Raw genomic sequence first — 17,639 nt, forward strand, 5'->3', positions numbered from 1 at the left:
ACAGGGAAAAATGGAGAGCTGTACGCTTTTATGGTGGTTCGTGGCTGCGGCACAGCCCAAGCACTGGTGCTGGTGTGGAGAGTCCTCCTGTCCTGTCCCTGCATCCTGTGGGAGCCCAGGTTTTGCCCAGCCACTGTGGCACACAGCAGAAAGGTGCTTTTAAATCACACATAACATTGGTGAACACATCAAGTGCTGGGAACAGGGCATCAGCTTGGTCTCGACTCAGCAAATAATTAACTGGTGCAGTGCAACAGAATTACATCAGTCTCATCTGCAGGCTTTCCCCGGGAGGTTTCTGCATGATAGAGAAAAAGAAATTAAGAAAAAAATAATAGATGTGGTATCAAAAAGCTGATAGGCTGGGGAGTGAATAATCTGTGGTGCAAAGTCACTGCGCTGCAATGAGCGCCATGGTAGGATCAGCAGGAGCGAGCTGGCGGGTGAGGAGCTGCTCTCCTCCTCCTCCTCCTCCTCTGTGCCAGTGCTGGGTGCATGGGCTCCGTGTGAGACCTCGGTGGGTGGTGGGGAGCGTTGGGGCGCTGGTGGCTCCTGCCAAAAAGCCCCAGTGGCTGCAGTACTGTCCCTCCCAGGAGCTGTTTCCTATGAAGCTCAGCACCCGGAGGCTCCCCGCTGCAGATCCCTTGTCTGCGGGGCTCTGCAGTGCCTGCTGGGACACGCTGCTTTGCAGGGAGGTGCTCGGTGGGATAAATTAATGAGAAATACTCTTAGGAAAGGTTTGGCCACTGCTACTTTGCAAACTTTGTCCTGAAAAGTGCGGTGGCTGTAGCGTTTCAGATTGTTCATGCCAGGCTAAGTCAGGTACTGGAGGTGTTAAACGGAGCACCTTTAAAAGGGAACAGTCCGTTACTTCTCTGTTGATCTGGTGTCAAACACCATCTGCATTTCCTGCACACCACCTGCCGGAGGTGGGTGAGGGCGAGGGTTGTCCCCGCAGTCTGCACCTTCCCGCGTGTGCTGCCAAGGGGGATTATCCACCCATCAATAAACCATCCTGCTCACCTCTCCTCTCCTGCTTTTGCATAGGTTAATAACCAGCAGTATTTCATTCACCGAAGGGTGAATCGTGCCAGCAAACTGATGACACATCCCATAGGTTTCACTGGCATCCTGTGACCGAGCACAGCCTGAGCATCCGAGTGAAACGCCGCTGGAGTTACCTTGTGTCAGATGGGCTGGAAGAAGAAATGTGTGAGGGCAAAGTTTGGTAGGAGGAATGATATAACAGTATTGGACAAAAAGGTGAAAAAGCGGTTTCGCAAGAGCTGCAGGGTGGTGCTGGCCGGCCAGGGGCTTGGTGTGCCTGCGGTCTCGCCCGGCAGCACGGCGGTGCCGGCTTTTGGGGGTGCTGTTGTGTAGCGCATCTGCTGCGCCCGCTGCATCCCGGCAGCGCAGCTCACTGACGGGGCTTTGCTGCTAGGAGACAAAAATAAATAAGGGAAATCGTAAGTGCTTTTACCATTAAAAGAGAAATTAGCTTGTGTAGTGCTAAGCCCCCAGTCTGCGGGTCCAGAGCAGCCAATCTGTTTTTATTGTTTTGCAGGACTCCTCTGCAACTGAATGATGACAAATACCGGGAATTAGCAGAGTGTAATTACTCCGTATTAGCTGAATTCACAGTACAGACACAGATCATAAACAGCCATTGATTATTCCTAATTTCACATTTTTAGCATTCTGAATTGTAGCAATTATGCCTGTCCGAGAGAGTTATCTTCTCTTTCAACCCCTCAGGTCCCCAGTCACTGCCCTTCCTTTAAGGTACTTCTTCACTGCTGCAGAAGAAGACATTTAACACAAATCCCTCCCTACTTCTACCACAAAATGCCTGCCCACCCCAGTCCCCAATTCCCTCTGGCTTGCAGTCCAAAGGTTGCTCCTTTTGCTGCAGGCTGCTTCAAAACACCGCTAGGTGCCTGATGTGACCCGTAACCCCTGGGCCACAGCTCATTTCACCCGGGTTTATTGCAGAGGCAATTAGCAGCCCTGGGTCTCAGCGCGGGTGTTGCAGGGATGCCCATGGGAAGGGGCCTGGGCAGCACCAAAGCTCACCATCCATCTCCTGTTGCCAGTTGATGCCATGCAAGTAGTGCTCATGTTTTAAGCATCATCTTTTTTCTGAAACAGGGTTGCAGGCCAGGACATGATTTCCAAATGCTAAATTGCGCCTTCAGTGAAATCGTGCTGGGGGCTTCTGTCTCCAGCCCGGTAATGACTGCGCTCTCCCTGGACAAGATCTGTGAGATGGGTTGGTAGACCTCAGTATTTTCTTGTTACAGGCTACAAGTAATACTAAAAAAATAAGTATAGTTATAAATCATTAATATTTGCATGGGAAATTTCTAACCCTATTAGTATCATATCATTAAATTTGTTTCTTATGCACAGGCAGTGATTTCATTACAAAGCGTAGCGGAGCATAATGCCAGCTCTGCAACACTGATTCAGTCAATTAATGACGAGAGGGGGAAAGATCCTGTCATTTACTGATGGCAGAGCCGTTATAACTTTTTCATTTGCTTTGCCACTAGTAAATGCCGAGGGATGGTGGGCAACTGCCACCAGCCACGCACTGCGCTCACAGATGTGCTGGGGTGTTAGGCTGTGCGCCCATGGCTGTGGGAGAGGAGGAGGAGGAGGAGGAGGAGGAGGAGGAGGAGGAGGAGGAGGAGGAGGAGGAGGAGGAGGAGGAGGAGGAGGAGGAGGAGGAGTGGAGGGGCTTGCTGGCTCCCTGCCACCAGCCACGGGCTCCTGAGCCACTGCAGACACTTTGGTCTGACTCTTACAGCAATTCTGGCATTTTAATCTATTTTGATGTAATTTGCCCACCCTGGCCTGTGACAGTGTAACAAACAGGAGGAGCTGGAAGCCCCTGAGCAACAGGAAAACTATGACATATTTGCCATCATGGAAATGTGGTGGGATGACTCACACCGCTGGAGTGCTGCTAAAACCTTCTGAAGGGTTAGGCAAGGAAAGCGAGGCGGTGGGGTAGCACTGTATGTTAGGGAGTGTTGGGATTGTCTGGAGCTCAATGATGGTGACGATAGGGTTGAATATTCATGTGTAAGAATCAGGGGGAAGGCCAACAATGCAGATATCATGGTGGGAGTCTGTTATAGACTTCCCAACCAGAATGAAGAGGCAGATGAAACATTCTACAAGCAGCTGGGAGAAGTCTCACCATCACTAGCCCTTGTTCTCATGGGGGACTTCACCTTACCCGATGTCCGCTGGCGATACAGTGCAGCAGGGAGGGAACAGCCCAGGAGGTCCCTGGGGTGTGTGGGAGACCGTCCTGACAGCTGGTGAGGGAGCCAGCTCGGGAAGGTGCCCGTGGGACCTGTTTGTGAGCAGGGGAGGGCTGGTGGGTGATGTGACGGTTGGAGGCCATCAGTGGTCACGAGGAGTTTTTGATTCTTGGAGAAGTAAGGAGAGTGGTCAGCAGAACTGCTGCCTTAGACTTTGGCTTGTTGGGGGGTCTGGTTGACAGAGTCCCTTGGGAGGCAGCCCTGAAGGGCCAAGGAGCCCAGGCAGGCTGGACGTTCCTCAGGAAGGAAATCTTAAAGGCTCAGGGGCAGGTGTCCCGTGTGCCGACAGATGAGCCGTTGGGGAAGACAAACAGAGAGCTTGGGCTGGAGCTCAGGGAACAACAGGAAAGTTTACAGCCTTTGGAAGAGGGGGCAGGCAACTCAGAATGGCTATAAGAATGTTGTGAGGTTATGCTGGGGGAAAACTAGAAGGGCCAAAACCCAACTAGAACTTAATGTGGTTAATGCTGTAAAAGACAATTAATAAATGCTTCTACAAATACATTAGCAACAAAAGGAGAGCCAAGGAGCATCTCCATCTGTAGAGGAATGAAGCTGGGTTAATTAACATTGATTAATATACAACTGTGGGCTGGCTTCAGGGGCGGTGGGTTGGCCAATGTAGATAAGGTGCAGCTGTGGCTGGTTAAGTGGTTGAGAGCCAATGAAGAGAGAGCAGCCAAGGAAGAAGCAAAAGAAGAAGGAGCAGCAAGAAAAGAGGGAGTGGGCCCTGGATGAGGCAGGATGAGGAGAAGGCAGCAGAGGGACTGGCATGAAGAGTGTACTGGTATGAGATGGTAAAAGACCTTGTTGCAGTTTGATAGTTTGGAGAGTGCTGTGACATCCATCCTTTAATGGATGCAGGGGAAACATTACTACAAAGGATGAGGAAAACGCTGAGGTACTTGGTGCCTTCTTTGTATCAGCCTTTAACAGTAAGAGGCCAGTCTTTCTCTGGGTACCCAGCCTCCTGAGCTGCGAGACAGGGACGGTGAGCAGAATGAAGCCCCCATAATCCAAGGGGAAACGGTCAGCGACCTGCTGCTCCACTTAGATATGCACAAGTCTATGGGACCAGATGGGATCCACCTGAGGGTGCTGAAGGAACTGGTGGAAGAGCTGGAGAATCTGGCTGCTCGTGGTTTGGATGGGTGTGCTCTGCACTGGGTAACACACTGGCTGGATGGCTGAGCCCAAGGAGTGGTGGTGAATGGCGTTACATCCAGCTGGTGGGTCGTTGCAAGTGGTGTTTCCCCAGGGCTCAGTGCTGGGGACAGTCCTGTTTTAATGTCCTTGTTGCTGGATCTGGGCGAGGGGATTAAGTGCACCCTCAGCAAGACTGAAGACAATGCCAAGTTGGGTGGGAGTGTTGTTCTGCCTGAGGGCAGGAGGCTCTGCAGAGGGGTCTGGGCAGGCTGGACTGATGGGCTGCGGCCAATTGTGTGAGGCTCAGCAAGGCTGAGTGCCGGGTCCTGCCCTTGGGTCACACCAGCCCCACGCAGCGCTGCAGGCTTGGGGAAGAGGCTGGGCAGGTGCCTGGTGGGAAAGTTCCTGGGGGTGCTGGTCGACAGCAGCTGACCTTGAGCCAGTAGTGTGCCCAGGTGGCCAAGGAGGCCAACAGCATCCTGGCTTGTACCTGAAACAGTGTGGCCAGCAGGGCCAGGGCAGTGACCGTCCCCCTGTGCTCAGCACTGGTGTGGCCGCACCTCGGACCCTGGGTTCGGGTTTGGGCCCCTCACTCCCAGACAGACACTGAGGGGCTGGAGCGTGTCCAGAGCCGGGCAGGGGCTGGGGAAGGGGCTGGGGCACAGGTCTGATGAGGAGCAGCTGAGGGAGCTTGGGGGTTCAGCCTGGAGAAGAGGAGACTCAGGGGGGACGTATCGCTCTCTACAACTGCCTGAAAGGAGGCTGGGCTGGGCTGGGGTCGGTCTCTGCTCCCAGGTAACAAGCGGTAGGACAAGAGGAAAGAGGAAAAGGCCTCAAGTTGCGCCAGGGGAGGTTTAGGTTGGATGTCAGGACAAGTTTCTTCACCAAAAGGGCTGTCGAGCACTGGAACAGGCTGCCCAGGGAGGTGGTGGAGTCACCATGCTTGGAGGTATTTAAAAGACATGTAGGTGTGGCACTTAGGGTCATGGTTTAGCGGTGGGCTTGTCAGTACTAAGTTAACAGTTGAACCTGATGACCTTAAAGGTCTTTGCCAACCTAAGCGATTCTATAGAAGGATGAGGGTCTGAAAAGCCTCTGGTCTGAAGCGCTTCCCACTGCCAGCACTGGGCAGGGAGTTATTTATTCCAGGCAGGGGCTGCGGCCACTGAGCAGCAGCAGCAGTTTTTTATTGCACCCATTCCTAGGACACTGAAGAAGGATTAGGCATGCTTCCACCATGCCAGCTTTTTATTGGATTGCAGGCAGGGGTTAAACTGATCCTTGTCAGCATAAATATAATGCCCAGGGTGATGGGAGCAGCATAAATTGAGGACAAGAGGTGGCTGCTTTTACCGCTGCTCTCAAGAATACTCTGCTGTTTTACTACGTCGTTCCCTTTTTAATTGAGACATTTCCTTCTGGCCAGGGGATGTCTTTCCTCTTTTGCCAATGAGGTGCAATAAATAAATGGGCTAAGACACAGACTCCGAGGGGAGGTGAAGTGCAGAAGGCAGGTCAGTGGTTGCACCAAAGCCCTTTGAATCTCCCCAGTTCACCCCAATGGCACCAGTTTTGGTACAGCTTCCCCACGCTGGGGACACGGGGGCTGTCCCACGGTGGCGGGGTGTCTGCAGTAGTACAAATTACAGAGGTGTTTCATCTATGTGTCACCTCCATTTTTTTCCAGAGTACTCGCATGTTAGCAGGAGGTGAGAGTCCTTGGTGCTGTGTCAGTGGGGTGAGTTTATTTGTGGCCACTTCTGATACGTCTGTGTCATTGAAAAGCAATATTCAAAGGAGCATACGGTAATTCTGCACGCCGGGCTGGCCAGATTTGCTTATCAGCTATGGCAGAGCAGGACTACGGGGATACATCATCTGAATGAATGCTCCAAAACTGCCTGCTATTTGCTGTAATTAGGCAGAGCGAGCCATTATGGGCTGCCTCATGCAGGGATTAGCAGTAGGAAACATGGTGATGTCCAGCATGCGAGCCCACAGGTGGGGTTGCGGTGGTAGGGGGCCAGACACTGTCTGGGCCCTTGGCTGCTTTCTCAGCCCCACGGGATCCCTTGCTTGGGTGATGTGGAATGCCCCAGCATGCTTACTCGCTGCTGGGGGGCACTTTGGGGGGTTCATCTGCTCCTTTATGCTTCCTCCAGGAAAAGCTCATCCATGCCAGGTCTGATGTATGTGACAGGGTTGTGTAGGGGCTGCTGGCACCTCGTGCTGGCAGTGGTGGCAGCAAATTTCCATAAAATATATTGTAGTTATTGACAGATGTATCTTTCCAGATTTGCTGGGGTGAAGAGTGAAGCCCTTGGAACTGACCCATGGTCCTCACAGGGACTCCTCTTTGTGGGAAAGCACTGCATCCTCATGAGTTTTGTGTAGGCAGCCCATGCTGCGTTGAACACCATCCATTGCTACAAAGATTAGGTGGGGGATACAGTTTCCAGATACAACATTAATTAAATTACATAAAATTACAACATAAATTAAATTATAAAGACAGTATGTATGTGTATCTTGCAGAAAACCAGAAAAGCCTTCTAATTGCAGCTTCCAAGTAGAGGTATAGCCCTTCAGGACTGCAGGGAATTGCCACCTTGCTCGGATGAGTAAAGAAGTGTGGGTAAGCAGGTCAACCCACCGTCCATAGGTGGTAGGTAGCTTGGAGCACTACAAGAGCCCTTTTGCCTTCGGGAGCTGTTGCACAGGCTTTGGATTTGCAGCCGGAGCCAAAGTGCGTTGACCGTGGTCTCCCTGAATCTGGTTAGTGCTAAAGCACAGCCTTCCAGCCCCTGGCTGCCCGTCTAGGTCATGTGCAGCCCCAAAGGCCCTGCGTGCTGCGGGGGTCTGGCACACAGCCACCCCAGCTTGGGACCACAAGGCAGCTGGGGGGTAAATAAGCTGCTCATTCAGCTGTCCTGTTATTTTTATTTGCCTACGGTAGTAGCTGATGAATTGGATAACTTCCACCCCTACTCCTGCAGCCTCCCTGTGCTTGCAGCAGAGGAAATCCTTCCTGCCTTTGTGCTGCTGATGGACCTCGCTGAGCCAGTAAACCACTACAGTGCAGACAAAATGGCTCTTTAAAAAGTGCAGTAAAAATTAAAACTTTCTGCCAAGAGCAAAGCCAGTGGGGCTTTTTGCATCTACTGTTTTTATTGTATTCTGTAACACTTGTAAAGTAGATCACTTACTATCGAGAGAGTCTATCTTCTCTCCCAAGCTGTAATTCCTAGACTTCTTGAAGATGATTTTGGCTCACAAAGGAACTAGAAGATAGAAATATGATGCGCTCTGACATTTGAACATGCTACTGAGAATCTGAATTAAAAGGAACAAACTCGGAAAGTATCATTTACACAGCAATCAACTTTAAAAAGTCACCATCTGCTAAGTGTTACCACCCGGTGTAACTGTGTCTTTATTGCTAGATGGAGAATAGGAAATAACCCAGGGAACTCTCCTGCACCTGCTGGGTTTTTCTTGGTGCCGCAGAGACACTGAACTGCGGTGGCCGGTGTGCCGCGGGGTGCCTATTGCAGCTCTCCTTTTACTCCAACTCACTACAGAATATAAATCTGAATACAGGTGCCATTAGGAGGAATGATTTGGGGTTGTTAAAGTTATAGCATAGTGTCAGCTTTTTGAAAAGTTTAAAGGGCAAAAGAAATGACCAGAGCTGGAATGAGGACCTGGCTTGAGTTTATACATAGAAATCTCATTTTTTTTTTCTTGCTTACTGCTCATCTCCTTCTTGCCCCTCACCCCACTGACATTTCCTGTCCTTTCAGAGTTCTTTCTAGCTTTGTCTTCCTATTTCATCATAATTGATGATAGTATTATCAAATTTTTTGCCCTGTGCAACTTGACTAGTGCTCGCTTTACTTTTTTTTTTTTTTTTTTTTTTTTTTTTGGCCTCACTTTGGTCTTCCATTGCTCACAGTCTCCTAGAAAGGTTGTGCACCTTTCGATAAAAAAAATTTCCATCAAATTTTATGTCTTCCACCAAGCTCGCTCTGAGTTCAGGTGATGCTTAGCATAATCGAATCCCCTCTGCTGCTGCTGTCCAGTGTTGCTCGCTCTGCCTTGGTATCCCTCCTAACTCTTCATGCACAAGAATCAACTATGGCAATACAGTTGCATGCACCATTTCAAGCCTTTGGTTTCTTGGAGTGAACTGGGAACTGAGCTGTGTTAATGAGATGTACCAGCTGAAGAAGCACAGCAACACTTGTGCAAGTTATTTCTGCATTGTCTGCCTTGAGTTTTATACAACAGGACCAGACACTGGGAAGCTGCAATGGCTTTCCCCCACCATGTTTTCCATCACACTGCAACCGTTATTGTAGAGTCTGCTTGGGTCAGAAACAAGGAAGCAAGGCCGGACAAGAGGTACAAATAACAAACATGGTAGGAGAAGCAAACTGATGCCCAGTGGCTTGAAATGAATAAAGGAAAAAACCTGGGTACTTGCAAGTTTCCCTTGTGCCGGCCCTATCGCTGAGCCCTATTGCTGTCAGTGCTGCTGGGGTGGTGGTGGTTGTGACGGTGTTTTGATCTGATGCACCACCACAGACCGTGGCTGGCAACTGTATTCCTCTCCCCTTTTAGGCCTTGTAAGCCTCTCCTCCCCATCCCTCAGGAGGCCACTGTGTCCTGTCTCCTTCCCAAGGTCTTGTCCTGTTGCAGAGGCTGAGTCAGGGATGGTGGAAAGCCTTTGGTGCCGTGTTGCTTTGTGCCTGGTGGGGAAAAATGTCTTTGCCATCGCCCTCAGTTACCCATCCCTGTGCCTGTCTGCAGCATTGTGCTGTGCCTTGGAAATGCGAGCGCCTGCAGTCCTTGTTGACTTGCTTTAAGCGTTTTAATTGCATTTAATCACAATGGTCTAATTAAAGTTTGGAGGCTTTTTTTGAGGGCAGTTAATAGATAAATTAGTTAAATTAATTGTGGTTTGTTGTGTACAGACATACCCTTGGTTTGGCAGAAGGGCAGCCAACACATGCTCTGATGACAACTGTTTCCAGCCTGACCTGTGGGTCTGGAGTGCCTGAACCCCGGGGGCTTGATGTTGCAAGATGTGGACTTGTGAGTGTCTTTTGCTGGCCTTCTATCATCATCATTATCGTCATCACCCACATAACCTCATTTACTGTGAAATGAAATAACTCTTTAAAAGCTGAATGGGAATCTGGTGTGAAGCACATAACCAGCTTGCACAGGGGCAATTGCCAAGCACTGAAATGGTCTGTTCAAGGTAAGTTTTACATTTTTAAGCTTCTTAAGTAAAGGATAAACCTCAGGAACTTTCAGAAAGCAGGGTGACACTGCCTTGAAGGATACCAAATAACATCTCTATTTTCCCCTGTAAATCAGCTGCCTTGGGAACCCACATTAGCATTTCATTGGTGACCTGCTTTGGATTTATCACCAGGAAAAATCGACATGCACTGAATTGTCTATAATCCTTCCTCAGATGGAGGGGGTTGAATGAGCTGGGATTTTGTTTCTTTGTTGAGATGAAATGTAATTACTTTAAGGGGTTTGCATGGTGTGTTAAATTCTGCCAGTATTAAAGCATGATACAAGTAACAGAACTGTGCCGGTTGCTGGAGATTTATGGAATAAAAGGTATAATTTCACACTTCACTGCATTTTATTTTGAAGTTGGAAGTTGATGTGCTTTTCAGTTGTTTAGATGTGTTTACTTAGCCTTTACTCTTGTTTAAGACATGTACACTGAGGGATTTGATGAGCGAGAGGCTGGAGCTGCCTTCCTCACTTTCCAAAGGAGGTGCCTGAGAGCACGAAGCCTTGTGCTGCAGCCCCAGGGTCCCTTACAGTGAAATGCACCAACAGTTCAAGCGTTATGGGTTTAGAGGGTGAAGTCTTTCTTCTGCCTGCTATATTTCAACAGTTTATGTTTCCCTAATAGGTTTGCTTTACACAAGAGGATGTTCATCAGCGAAGCAGCTGAAAGCCATCACAGCAGCAGTTTGGTCCTGGAGGGAGTGGCCGGTACTACTAAAGGAAGTGATAAAAATTTGCAAAGGTGCAAATTCCTCTAGAGTTTTTCTAGCCAGACTGGCCAAACATGAGGGGCACCTGTGTAACACACGTTAAAAAAATTCCCTCATGACTGGGGTGGCGCAAGATGCTGTTCTCCCATCAATAAATGGCACTCCTAGAGCATCCAAAAGCTCACTGCTGGGTTCTCCTTACAGCTGGTCTCCTGTGTTTGACTCTGGAGAACTGGTGCCAAAGCTCATGGCTCTCCTTAATGAGTGAACACACACACACGATGTATAGCTGTGCCAAGCAGGTTGCAAACTGCCTGCACTTCTCTCTGCATTTCTTTGAAAACTGCGTGGCTTTAATATCGATTGACTTCCATGTAGGGCAGCACTGCGACCAGTTCATTTTTAGGAATGATTCCACATGCCATCTGGTACCGCTGGCTAATGGCCTGAAAAACCCTATGAAGAATTTTTTTCATGCAGCTCCGCAAGAGAAAATCAGCTTTTTCTTTTTTTCCCCTTTCCTTCCCACCTCCAACAGTCACTCAGTATCCACCCAGGAGCTGCATGGAGAAGAGGTGCAGCTCCTGAGGGAAGGTGTCCCTGCTGGGTGAGAGCCAACGGGTCCCTCTCCACAGCTCTGTCATCCAGACTAAAGACACTCATTTTTCTTCAGCTCATGAACCCCAGCCCCTTACGCTGCGTGCACTGTGGTGAGCTGCTCTTTTTAACACCTCAACAATTCTTTCTCAAAGAACGTCACTTTTAAGACACTGTCAAACTGCTGGCGAGTAACTGGTGCCCCAGCACATTGATGTTGTGTGCTGGGGAGCAGTGCTGCTCACACGCGCACTGCTGCTGTGGCTGCTGCACCAACACACAGTGCGCCGGGTCCAGAGCAAACCATCTCCCCAGGGCTCGGCGGCATCTTTCTCCTTCAAGTGACTCATCCAGATCTGGCTTTAAACCACTCTTCCAGGAAGAACACCTACTATTTCAAGAGCCTTTGCTTTTGGACAGGGTTGACTAAATAAAGCCCACATCCAAGCAGTCGTTGGTGAGCTTCCAGCACGCTTCAGCCGTAAAGCTTGAGCACGAGGAGAGCGTTCCTGGAAGAGCCGTCTCATAATGCAGCGCCGGAGGAGAGTTACAGGAAAGGGTCACCCCGTTCCTGGCTCTGTGTCCACAGAGGGACAGCAGGTTTAGGCGACAGCGAGCAGCTCCCTGGCCCTGCGAGAGCCTTCAATACACCTTTGTAGGGTGTTGTGGGGCTGTCAGTGCCGCCACCTGGCCACCAGCACCTCTTCTCCAGTGCCAAACGTGTGGCCCAGCAGTTCTCCCAGAGCATCCCGGGGCTCTCCTGCCTGGCCCACTGACACTCACACACACCTAGCTGTACACTTATCTATATAGACACAATCCTACAGACACCTTTGCCTGGCAGTAATTGCTGGGTCTGCCTCAGAACAGAAGTCCCTGAGCAAATCCAGCGCTGAGTGAAGCTGAGCTGAAGCTGGTTTAAAACAAGGGGGAGGGTTTCTGTGAAACAGGCACTGCGACCATGCGTGAGCACTGAGCCTCTGTACTCCCTCATTAGGGTGTCTGGTGCCTCGTTACAGGTAATAAACAACTATTATTAATATAATTTTCATTGTTTCCCCACTAATGCCCTGAACTCATTAGCCTTTTTGGGTAATAAGATTCCTCCCTTGTGCCCTGTTTCACCTGATTTAACTTTACTTCATGGGGTTTGTTATCTCCTAGAAGACCTTATACTAGGAAGGCATTGCAATGCACCAGAAAAACGTGGGATAGAGCTCTATGGCACATGTACACACACAGCCCACTGGCATGTTTCTGCCACAGAGATCCCTCCAGTCAACCCACGCATGATGTGCTGATGCTGTGCTTCACAGCAGCATCGTGATTGTAACTATTTAATAAAGGCTTACAACTGGTTTTTTTAGAGAGCCTGTGTCTATAATTATTTTCTCCATGAAGTAATTTTGGTTTCACAGGTAAACACCGATCTCAGCAATTTTCACTTTTAATATACAATTTGATTTAGGACTAAACATCCTCTGCCTGCTAAATAGGTATTTATAACAAACAAGCCTGCCTGACACCATTCCTCACCACACAGTTTTTTCCCCCCTGTGTAATAATCATTGTTCGGGAGGGAAAAATGTAGCACCACACGCCTGAGAGGGGGCTGAGCACTTCAACAAGGTTTAATTACAACATTAGCAATGTGGGTGAGGCATCCGGGTAAACAAGCCATAAATCAGCCCCTAAAATGAGCAAAACAAACCCCTTCCACCCACACTGACTGCAGATTGTGCCAACAAATGGTTTCCTGGGTGTTGCTGTACGCTGATTTGGGACACCGGGAGATTTGCAGACATGGGTGCCATCAGGCTGGTTACAGCCACAACTGTCCCCGAGTGCTGGGTGTCACCTCCTGCCTCACCGGGACCTGACCCTCCTGCCTGTGGGGACAGGCTGGTCCCGCTCCCTCGTCCCACACAAGCCTGAGGCTTTTCCCACGAGCCTGTGGGGTGCCAGTAGGACTAAGGGGCTTCTATCTGCTTGGCTGCCGGCTATTCCGTTCATCAACTCACTGCAAATGGTGCGACTTCTCCAGCTTGGTTTTCCTATGGAAGTCGTGACAGTCTGCAACACACAGAACTTTGGGAATTTCCATGGCGACGTGGTAGCAGGTGGCACGCTGCCCACAGGAGGGAATTGGCATCAGATGCTCATCCAGAACCACTGTGGTCAATAAACCGTAAATTTAGAAGGATTTACATGATAGTCTGTGAGAGCTGCTTAAGAGTTGTTAGAGTATGCTCAATAATCCAGTTACAAAAGTATGCCAATAATACATGCTTGATAAAGGACTGTAACTAACTGCTTTAAAATACAGTTACGGGCTATTGCACAAAGGAGAAACAGTAACTTAACTATTCACAGGCATTGAATGTGTTTGACTTTATCATGTGTTACAGTGATTTATACAAGACATAAAAAACAATTGTCAAAAATGTGGAAGAAAAATTCAAAGCCAAAAGCACAGCCATTCATTCTGAATGGTAACGTGTTAATGCAGGGAAAGAGAAACGTTAGAGCTGCAAATGGAAAGGGACTGTTCAGCAAACTAAACTCTTCATTGGAAAAAAAAAATTCCACAGCGTAATAATTATCCATTAGCTTTAAAATAACCTCCAAATTAATAGCTGTTTTTATTAGCATCACAATGTCGCACATTTTTCCAGTGAAAACAAATCTATCACTAAGGGCATTTGTATCTCTTACGCTTTTAATATTCATGATTGGGTCAAAATAAAACCTTGTTGGAGATAGAAAAAAAGATGTCTTAAAAGAATAAAAGGTCATAATTCAGTCAAGGTTTCATAATGGCACTGCATACGCACTGCAATGGAAAGAGAGCCCCGAGATTGACTTAGTACCTGAAGATTTTGTGCAAAATCCTTCACTGTTAAGGGCCCCTGCCAGTTCGTATTTATGTGGTTTACAAGGTGTCACATAGTTGTACGTTTTCATCTCATGGCACTGAGTTTACAGCTGAGATGACTGCAGAGCTGCAGGTATCAGAGGACCAACAAGGGAAAGCAAATCCATGAATTAGCACCGTTATCCTTATTTCGCTGGGTGGCTCCGGATGCACTGGAGCTGTTTGTGTGGGAACCTGCAAACCCCCGTGGCCAAGGATCTCTGGGCTGTGGGTGCTCTGGGGGACACATGGATAGGGCCCAGGCCAGCAGAGCCTGAGGAGGGCACAGCGTGTCCCACGGAGCGGGGCCGGGGCAGCAGCTCCCTTGGGCCATCAGCCTTGCCGGGGCTGAGCCTGGCTTTTCTGCCATGAGCAATGGCACTTCTGCCATGGCTCGGCACTGCCAGGGCTGCGCCTGGGGTTCAGTGTTACAACTCCAGTTATAAATTTGACTATAAACATCTCTTTCCCATTTCAACAATGCATCATTAACTTGTAACAGTGGCAAAGTGTTCCCACGATTACATTTAGTGTGATCAGTGCACAAAGTAATATCAGGTCCCATGTTTCACTTGGAGGAAGGTATAAATACCTTCTGTCTGCGTGCGCATCGCTTGCAGGTGGCTCCAGAGGGGAAGACAGCAGGAGACAAGCGTGATGGATCGATGCGAGCCGACATGCTCCTCTCGGGTGTCTCAGCAGCTGGTGTGTGTTGGCTTTGCTCATGAGCTGGAAGTTAACAGAAGACGTCAGTGAAAGATGTGTCCTTTGAGCACTTTAAAGACTGACCAGACATTTCCTTCTATTGGCACGTGAGGATTTATAGAGCATATTAAATAAGGTGTAATGCTCTGCAAGGGATCAGGGCACTGCAGAGTAATGTATCAATAGCACAATAGCTGCCAGGCCCTCACCTCCAGCTCGGCTGCTGCTGCGGCAGGCACCCACGGGCGGGACGGAGCTGTTTCAGGGCAGAGATGGAGGATTCTCAATGTTTTGCATGGGGCCAAGTGTAAAGAGACCCAGCCTTGCTGTAAGTGTGCACAGAGCAGGGAAGAGTCTGTTGCTGTAAGAGACTGTCTTATGAAACATGTCCCTCTGAATAACATCTGCCATCGCTGCCCAGGACACGGTGCCCTGGGCTTGTGTCTGGGAGCCTCACAGCCAGGCAAATGCTTAGCCCTGGCCCCTTCGGTATCACCCCAGAGAAGGCAGCTCTGGGGCTGGGTACCCTGCGCACTGCAGGGGACCAGCAGCTTGCTGGGAATAGTGGGAACCCTTCATGGGTGTCCAGGCTCTCCCACACATCCCTGTTTTCCTCTGCCTCGTCCCAGCAGCGTGGTCTGCCGGGGATGGACAGCAGGGACGTGTGCATTACACGTGTGCATAGAGACGGCATGCCTGTATTTTACCACACTAACACTTCAGAGCAGGAACCTGCCCTCTCAGTTCACCATCCGTCATTCACCACACAGTATTGCAAATTAATTGCAAAAGCGTAAGCAGCAGTAGCAGTTTGGCCCTGATGTCATTAAGCACCATCAGACCCTTGACAGTGTAGGGTGGAGAGGCTCTGGGGTGCAGGGTGGGGGCCAGGCACAGGGCAGCGCTCCTGCTCCCAGGGATTTACAGTTGCAAGTGGGAGAACAGAGCTGAAACCCCTGAGCTGGGATGGGGCGAATGGCTGGATTGTGCCTGGACAAGTAGCGCTGTATTTCTGAGTGGGCAAAGCGGTGCCAAACCTCTCGCGCAGCTATGCCATGATCTGCATGTCTCTGAACAAAGGACACTTACCTCAGCATTGAGGGTGATTTTTGTCATTGGTCTGACCCTGGCTTGGTCCCAGAAGACATGGGGATATGTTTGGGCGAAGGCGCTCGGGCCACAAAGGGGCTGCAGTGGTGCCCAGGCTGTGTGCCGCTCTGGGGCTGTGGATGGGCATGTGCCGTGGAGCCTCTCCGGTTCCTAGAAAGAACAAGGGAACCCAAAATCTGAATCAACTGCCGGTCTTCTGAATGTCACGCAGCTTGCCTGGGCATTAATGCTACTTTGGAACTGTCTGCTTCTGAAAAGCTACTTGTTTTTCTTTTCTTGGAAAAACAGCAGCTCTTTTAATTTGGATTTCACGTGGATACATGGGAAATGCCATACAGGTGTCTGCCAGACCCTCCAGCCAGAATCCGCCTTACCGAGGCTGGAATGACAAAATGCAGTGCCACCCAGCCACATGCCCAGCACACCAAACCTACCGCCACGATGGGATTGCTCCTCAAGGGCCCTCCCAAGCCCCAGTGAGAAAACAGCAGTCTAATGTAAAGGAAACTCTCACACGGGACATTTCCTGAGCTTTATGAATTCATTAGAAAATTACTCAGCACAATAATAAATGCATCCAGAGCTTTGATATTTTGCACATCAGGTGGTAAAACAGTAGCTGTGAATAGATTGCCTGTACCAAGATTTTTGCCTTGAGCGCTGCAGTAGCAGATGGCCTAATAAATATGCAGCGCTCTAAATCGACGTTTGTAATTTCTGTGACCTAAGGTTTTTTGGTCTCCCACGCAGATAAAATGCACAATCATCCAATAATAAAGTTTTTAATAGATAAAAACCCTAAGCAGTGTAATGTAAACATGAAGTGCACTAGCACTACTGGTGTAGTAACGGTTGCACCAGCAGCCTAGCTGATTTTCTTTATGAGAAGTATTTCACTGTGGCTGTACCTGGTCAGTGCAGAGGTCCCGCTGCCCTGTCTCTTCTCTGGCAGCGACCAGGTATGGTATCTGTGAGGAGTGGGATGAGGACACACTGTCAATCCCCAGGAGCATGCCAGCCACACTGCAAAAGTAAAATTGCCTTTTTTATTTTTTACTGGCTCTTGATAGCATTTTTCCTGTGTTGCTTTGCAGCCACATTATCTTTCAAACCTGTCTGGTCTTCTAAACTCCTGTCAAAAGATCATGGTAACAAAAAAAGCCCCTGTGAGGTGTGCTGAAGGGGCCCCAGCGGCAGAGACGGATCACCGATGCTCTGGCTTCAGCAGCATGCCCAGCCCCTCATACCCGCCGGCCGGGAGCGAACACCAGCTGCTCAGGTGTCGCTGTCTCCTCTTCCAGTGATGAGAGGTTTAGGGACACAAGCAAAGCGGCTGCGTGAGCAGAGCGACGTATCTGGGCCACATTTTGACAGAATTAGAAAAACAACCTTTATCACAAGCACCGTTTTGGTGCCCTCAGAGCAAAGAGGAGGAACTGCTGGGGAGCCATGCTCAGCTGGGGCACCTGCTGTCTGGACTGGCCTTGAAGTCACCTCCAAAAATATCTCTTGGCCCTCCAGCATCCCTAGCCCCAGTCCACTCTTCCCTGCCACACAGACTAGATGACACACACTTGGAAGGGGATTAAAAGCATCACAAGGCTGTTGATTCACCACTGATTTACCACAGGAACCTTCATAATAATTCTTACCGTGTAGTTTAATGTCCACGGATTATTTTTCCTCTTGAAAACTGTCAAGCTTGGAGACAGAACTGCTTTTAGAGTGGCATGATAAGAGCAAAATCCTGCTCAGGTCTTCACATTGTGGGCTGCTGTGTGTCACCCCTCGGGAGCTGACGGCTGT

Source organism: Falco cherrug, chromosome 4, assembly GCF_023634085.1.
Source record: "Falco cherrug isolate bFalChe1 chromosome 4, bFalChe1.pri, whole genome shotgun sequence".
Classification (NCBI taxonomy): domain Eukaryota; kingdom Metazoa; phylum Chordata; class Aves; order Falconiformes; family Falconidae; genus Falco; species Falco cherrug.